Raw genomic sequence first — 7,597 nt, 5'->3', positions numbered from 1 at the left:
ACTGAGGTTCAGAGTGATTAAGTAACTTATTTTTATTTTATGGAGAAAACCTTGGATGCAACTCTAGATCTGATTCCAAAACCTTGCAAATAATTTCATTATTTTGATTTTTCTTTAAAAAATATGATTATATTTTCCCATAATTGTAAAGTTACTTAGTATTTTAAAACCATATTTCTATATAACTGTATATGATAGTGGAAATCACATAGAATTTGATATTAGAGACCTAGATTTAAATCTGAGTTTTGGTGTTTGATAGCTGTGAATCTTAGAAAAGTTACTTAATCTCTCAAAGCTTTAGTTTCTTCAAGAATAAGTGGGTACGGCAAGGTGTAGTCATAGAAGTGTTTGGATAATAAGGGGTGATATGTTTAAGAAGCACTTTTAAACTAAAAGTACACAATATATTTCCTATTATATTACTTAAGAAAATGAAAGACTTGGAAAAAATCGCATAAAATGCCTGTTTTTTTTTAATCAAAAAGAATAAAAAGTTATTCTGCTTTAAAAAGTGGCACTGCAAATTCAAAAGAATCACTTTTCTAAATGGTGCTGCTAAAGTAGAATTATACTTCTTCAGGTGGGTTTCTATAAGATCTACTCTCTCTGGAAGATGTTTCATAGGAACACATCTGAGTCCCTTTCCTAACTATATATAAAAGACAGGGAGAGACTGGAAGCCTCAATAGGTTCCTTATTTAGCTCTTTCCTTTCTTATGTCTCTTTACATTGGATGAGATGTTAGTCAAAATGAAAGACAAAGGTGGTATTTTTCTTTTACGGTGAAAAAAAAAAACAGTGTCAGTCATTGACGGTCCTTAAAGAGTATATTTTATTGACTGACAACTTTTAAGCCAATACTACTTTGCCCAAGGAATGCCTGAGATATCAGACTTCATAGTTAAGGATGCTATTTAGTAACTCCAGGGGGTTGCGATGTTCTTACTGTTCAACAAGTGTAAGTAAGAGATCCCACAGTGCTGCTGTACAAAATCCCTTTTTCAGTCCACTTAATCCCCTTCACCATTTCCTCTCCTGAGCCTTAGCTTCATGGCCACTTTAGTTCTTTGAAGATTGTTTTTCTGCCCCTCTCCCCCCGCCCCCATCCATGTGAATCACTGCAGGCCAAATTCTGCTCTTGCAAGTACATGGCAGTCAAAGGGAGCTGCCAACCTGTATCTAAAGGCTGAATTTAACACCGTAGGTGGTGGCTGTTCTCTAACAAATGTAAAGAAATCCATCAGAAAAAGTAGCTAAGCTAGGCAAGTGTTTGGGAGTGATGTTTTAGTAGGATATCCAGATAAAGATTTTTATATGGCATTACAGAACTGATTGTGTGTTTTTTTTTTTTCTTTTTTCTTTTTGGTACTTCCAATTCCACTGTGATTTTTGTAAACTACAGATTGCTTAAAACATTGTGGAGTTCTTGAAAAATATCACATCTTATAACAATATTATTACTGTAGAACTTTATATTTAAAAGTACTTTCAAAAAGATTCTTTTTGGACTCAAATCAAGACGGCAGAGTAAGGGGATGTGGAAATCATTACCCTCCAGGAACACATTGAAAATGCATCAACATGTGGAAAGATTCTCACTGAAAACTAACTGGAGACTAGCAGAAAGACTCCTGTACAAAAAAAAGGCTGTAAGAAAGATACATGTGGAATCAGGTAGGAAAGGAAGAGAAGCAATCAGGTGCCCCTGAGAGGGGTCTCAGAGGAAAGGGGAGATTACATGGGCAGAGACCATCCCTGGGGAGTGAGTGTTTCAAGCCACATATTGGATGCCCTAGCATGGGGTACCACGAAGGAAGATAAACCCCCTTGGCTGTTTGGAGGGCTGATGGGAATAACATAAGGGCTATAGGAAGCCTGGACTCTGGACTCTACTCCTGAGGAGTGCACATACACTTTCTTGCTCCCAAAGCAGGGAGGAAAGGAAAACGTGAAACCTTGCAGTCGGCTGACTGCTTTCCCGCCACCTCCCTGGCACATACGAAAGCCTGAGCCAAGTGAATGCTGTAGCACCACTTGTCTCACATTCCAGTTCAACACTGGAGCCAAGACCAAACAAAAAGCTTGGCTACCAGATGCTGTGGTGGCTCAAACCCTAAGCTGCATCTGAGCACAAAGGGGGCAGCCATTATGGGCGACTGCACAGGCAGTGTCTCAGAGGCAGACCAGATCTCTACACCCTGTGCCCTGACCTTGCTAAATACCCATACCAACCCCTCTGTTCCAGCACTGCTCTCATCTGGGGCTGATAATTTTGGTGCTGGGCGGGGGAAAGAACTCACACTTAAATGGAACTGAGACAGCTCAGGGCTTCTGCTCCAGCAACTTGGGACTTGACACCCTATGCCAAGAGGGTGGTGATAGCCTCTGAGCAGAGAGGAACCACCTCATAACTGGTTCTGACTTTAGCGCCCCCCATCTCCAGCCCCACCTCCTACTAAGGTAATAGCTGCCAGCACACTCTGAGCAAAGACATGACTTGTGTTCACATCAAATCCAGCTCTCCCACTAAAGACACTGGGTACACACAGACTGAATAAGGACGGTCCCACATAAAGACACTCCTTCAGGACCACCAGAGTAAATCTTTCACCTAATTTTATAAAGAAAAGAAAGATAAGTAAAAATGAGAAGACAGAGGAATTTGTCTTAATTGAAAAAAAAACTGATAAAACAACTAATGAAATAGAAATAATTTATGACATAAAGAATTCAAAGCATTAGTAATAAAATTGCTAACTGAATTGGAAAAGAACAGATGAACACAGTGAGAATTTTAACACGGAGCTATAACATATGAAAATAATCAGTCAGAAATGAAAAATATAATAACTGAAATAAAAACACACTGGAAAGAATGAACAGAAGACTAGGTGATACAGAAGAACACATAAGTGATCTAGAAGATAGAATAATGGAAATCACCCAATCAAAATGGCAAACATTAAAAAAAATAAAAACAGTTTGAGAGATCTTTGGAATAACATCAAGTGTACCAGGATTCTCATTATAAGGGTCTCAGAAGGAGAAGAAAGAGAGAAGGGGGTTAAAAATGTATATGACAAAATTATGGCTGAAAGCTTCCCAAACCTGAAGAAAGGAACAGACATTCAGGTACAAGAAGCACAGAGGGTCCTAAACAAGATGAATTTAAATAGACCCACACCAAGACATATCATAATTAAAATGGAAAAAGTTAAAAATAAAGATAATTCTAAAGACAGTAAGAGAAAAACAGAGTAGTATACAAGAGAACTCCCATAAGGTTATCAGCTGATTTTTCTGCAGAAACTTTGCAGGCCACAAGTGAGTGACATGATATATTGAAAGTGCTGAAAGGGAAAAACCTGCAACCTAAGATACTCTACCCAGCAAATTATTATTTAGAATTGAAGGAGAGATAACTTCTCAGACAAGCAAAAGATAAAAGAGTTCATTAATAGTAAACCAAAACTAAAGAAATGTTAAAAGCTCTTCTCTGAATGGAAAAGAAAAGGTTATTATGAGAAGTAATTATCTATAGGAAAGGAAAAATCCCACTAGTAAAGGTAAATATACAGTAAAGGCTGAGAATCAGCCACTTAAATAAGCTTAAATAAGTACGAAGATTAAAAGACAAAAATTGTAAATTCAGCTATAACTACAATAAATAGTAAAGGGATAAATATGGAGACAAAATATGACATCAGAAACAAAAGGGTGGGGGCAGAAAATTAAAAATGTAGATCTTTTAGAATGCGTTTGAACTTAAAGGACTACCTGTTTAAAACAAATAGATATATAGTTATAGGTCAACATGTACGAACCCCATGATAACCACAAATCAAAATCCTACAATAGATACACAAAAGTTAGAGAGAAAGGAACACAAGCATGCCACTAAAGAAAATCATCAAACTGCAAGGGAGGAAACCAAAAGAAGAAGAAGAGAGTAGCAAAAACCTACAGAAACAACTAGAAAAAAAAAAAGGCAATAAGTACATACCTATCAATAATTACTTTAAATGTCAGTGGACTAAATGCTCTAATCAAAAGATCAAAGGACATAAGGTAGCTGATTGGATTAAAAAAAACAAAAACAAAACAAGACCCCTGACTTTAACAGGAAAGAGTTATCTAGTCTAAGAAGTGCAACCTTTTCCGAATGTCTGGCAATCTTACAATAAGGTGCAATTTTTCATCTTTGTTTCTGTAATAGTCTGAATCAATTATTTCAAGTTTGACTGCTGACATCTTTTAAGCCTAACCTCTCCATCTTTCCTTTTCTGTACTACATCTGAGAAATCTGTTAAGAAAGCCTGGGTCCTCCTTCAGTTGGTACTGATGGGATTCAAACCACATGACCAATCCCAAAACCTAACTACCATAAAAATCCCTATCAAGTATCATTTTCCTGTTCTCTCAAGACATTTTACACTTGCTTGAAAGCTGTCCTGCTCTCTCCAGAAAGCCCAATTATGTGAATAATGCATCTTTCATACAATCTTGGTGTGTGTATGGCATGGTCGATCTCTACAAGCAAACCACATTTTGGGTAGAAGTACGTTATCTTCCTGTGGGGTGGCTGTAACACATGCCCTCTGGCTGTAGGAAATTAAGATATCTTTGAATAATTTCAAAGAGGCCTTTTGACTCTCACATTTTTGTTAAATTTTGTGAATAATGGATACAAATCCATGGGCTTAATAGTATCCACCTAATTCCACTATGGGTAATGGAATTCCTAATTCCATTATGGGTATTATTTCCCTCAGATTTCTCAAATATCAAAGACATTGCAAAAGATACAACATCTCTTGTACTTTTATACTGACCTAGTTTACAAAAAAAGGAGCATGCCAAGGACCATCATTGTTCTACAGACCCCCTATAATAGGGTAGGCATTGCCATGCAGGAAACAAATTATACAAATCTGGAATTCCATCCTTAAAGTCCACTTTCTTGGACTATATGTGGTATCAGCTGTATTAGGTTATGTTCTCCAAGCAGTGCCTCAGATGAGGATTCTTGTGCAAAAGTTTTTTCAAGGATGTGCTTTGGGTAAAACATAAAAGGAAGGGAAGAAATCAGAATTGGTCAGAATAAGGATCTAGGTAAAATGCATGTACTCAGCCTGATCCTACAAGAACATCTGGAGCATGAATTGTACCACAGGGTTGTTTCTCTCTTGACAAGGAGGCTGAACTTCATACCCTCATACCAATCAATCATTGGCTGCAGGCTATCCCTCCTGCAAGGGATAATTTACCTTCTGGTCATATCTGGGCAAGGTGACATACACAGTTTAGAAAAATTTTCCAGGCTTAACAGCTAAACTCCACAGTGGCTGGTGGATGGGTGCATAATCTGATAAAGGGTGGGTCTGTGTGTGACATCAAGAATATATGCTGGGCTTCCCTGGTGGCGCAGTGGTTGAGAAACAGCCTGCCGATTCAGGGGACTTGGGTTCGTGCTCCAGTCTGGGAAGATCCCACATGCCACGGAGCAGCTGGGCCTGTGAGCCATGGCCGCTGAGACTGCGCGTCCGGAACCTGTGCTCCACAACGGGAGAGGCCACAACAGTGAGAGGCCCACGTACCACAAAAAAAAAAAAAAAAAAGAATATATACTACACTATTAAACAACTATAAGTGAGAAGAATACTCCAGTGAGGTATTGTAAAAGCATACATTTAGCCTCTTCCAAGAATAAAAAGGACAGTTCTGTTGTAGCCAAGTGGGCTAGGGGAGAGTGATCTGAGTTGAAGTGGAAGAGGTAGTTAAGGGCTAGATCAGATAAGCTTTCGAATTTTGTTCTCTTAACTGTGAAGAGAAGATTTGAAAAGATTTAACCCAAAGAATGGAACATTCTCTTTTTAAGAGAGGTAATAAGCCTTTGTTATTGAAGTCCTTTCCTAAATAAAGAGGACTAAAATAATTTTCAAAAGGGGAGGGTGCAGGACGTTAAGAGTGGTGACATACTTTTTACTATACTGTTAATGTTTTGATATTAAGATGAAAGGGAAGATAGGAAATAATTTAAAATGATTGTTAAAAAAAGAATAAATTGATAATGAACTTCTCACTCACCTTGGTGAAGAAAGATCAGAAAAATGACTGATTTGAAATAGGACATTAAAAAAAAAAACTCTCTTTGTACATAGTTCGGTAAATCACAATTATTACATACTTAAACAATATACTTAAAATACATGTTGCTTCTGGGGGGAATATATTATGTCATTTAGACTATCAAGACAAGCTTTCTGGCATTGAACTTTGACAGAACGTTATGTATTTTATGTAGTACAAAGTCTCACATACAGTCAAATTTCAATATGTATACAAAATTTGTTCATGAGCTTTATTTCACAGAAGACAAGGAAAAAAATAAGAAACATATTCCAAGTGTTTCCATTATTTCATTATTTCATTTCATGACTTTTCATTGCCCTGCTATTTCTTTATCAAAATGAATATTCCTTTGACCAAATGTATTTTTAAGAAGAACTAACATGTAGGTGATAGCTTTTAAGTGATGCTATGTCCAACTGATGTAAATTGTTCATTTTAATAGAAAATGATAGTTTTTATACATTTTTCCCATTTTAACCTAATCATTTAGAATATGTCAAGTCATACTTTTAGAGAGAAAGAGGATATTCTAATAGTTAGGATAACAAACTATTGTAGTAGATACTGATTGTATATAATATATAAGATGTTAACCACTGAATAAAATATAAAAGAATAAAATTTTGGAGAATTTACCTAGATAATTAAATTTATGAGATTAGTACCACTTGATAATAAATCAATTTCATGTTTAATGATAGAATTATAGTAAAGAACAAGATGTATATATGAAAAGTACATCACGCTGTATTAATTTCAAACAAAATGCATCCCCTTTTTACTTTTTATGTGTAGTTACATACATATATTTTATATATACAGTTGATAACACTGTAATGACTATGGTAGGTTTTTTGTTTAATTGAAATTATCATATTTTTAATTACTTGCAATTGTTCTGTATTACATTTCAGTCTATTCCTAGATCATAAAGATAAAAAAGAAATAAAAGCTTTTTTTCCCCCTTAGAATATTGATATTCTGAAATTAATGATTCTAAAGGGGATGTTGGCATCCTAGACTGCAAACAGATTGATGATCATGAATGTGAAATCTAAGTTATAGGACTTTGAACTGAACTGTGAAATAAGTGGAGTTTCACAAATAATGAAAAGAAAAAATATATTTTAGAAGTACATTTTTCCTGCAGTTCCTCATTACCAAATACTTACTTACTCTCTTGTATTGTGTACTTGCTTAGGAAAGTATTGAGATTTTTCTGTCTAAAGAAACAGCCAAGATTTTTAGTCAAACTAAAATTTTATGTTACTCAGCATTATAGAAATAAAACTTATTTTTAAGCTGATTTTTCATAACCTGTTCTTTTCTATAGAAAATAACCCTAGCTGTCAGCCAGCCCTCCAATTCTAAGAGTTTAATTATGTATATTTTTATGTAGCTCTGGGAAACAATAATAAAAAAATAAATTAAATGCTCTGATTTATGTTAGCAGAGTTTGAGA

The sequence above is a fragment of the Mesoplodon mirus genome (genome assembly GCF_964341445.2).
Source record: "Mesoplodon mirus genome assembly, chromosome: 2".
NCBI lineage: Eukaryota > Metazoa > Chordata > Mammalia > Artiodactyla > Ziphiidae > Mesoplodon > Mesoplodon mirus.
This window is presented reverse-complemented; position numbering follows the sequence as displayed.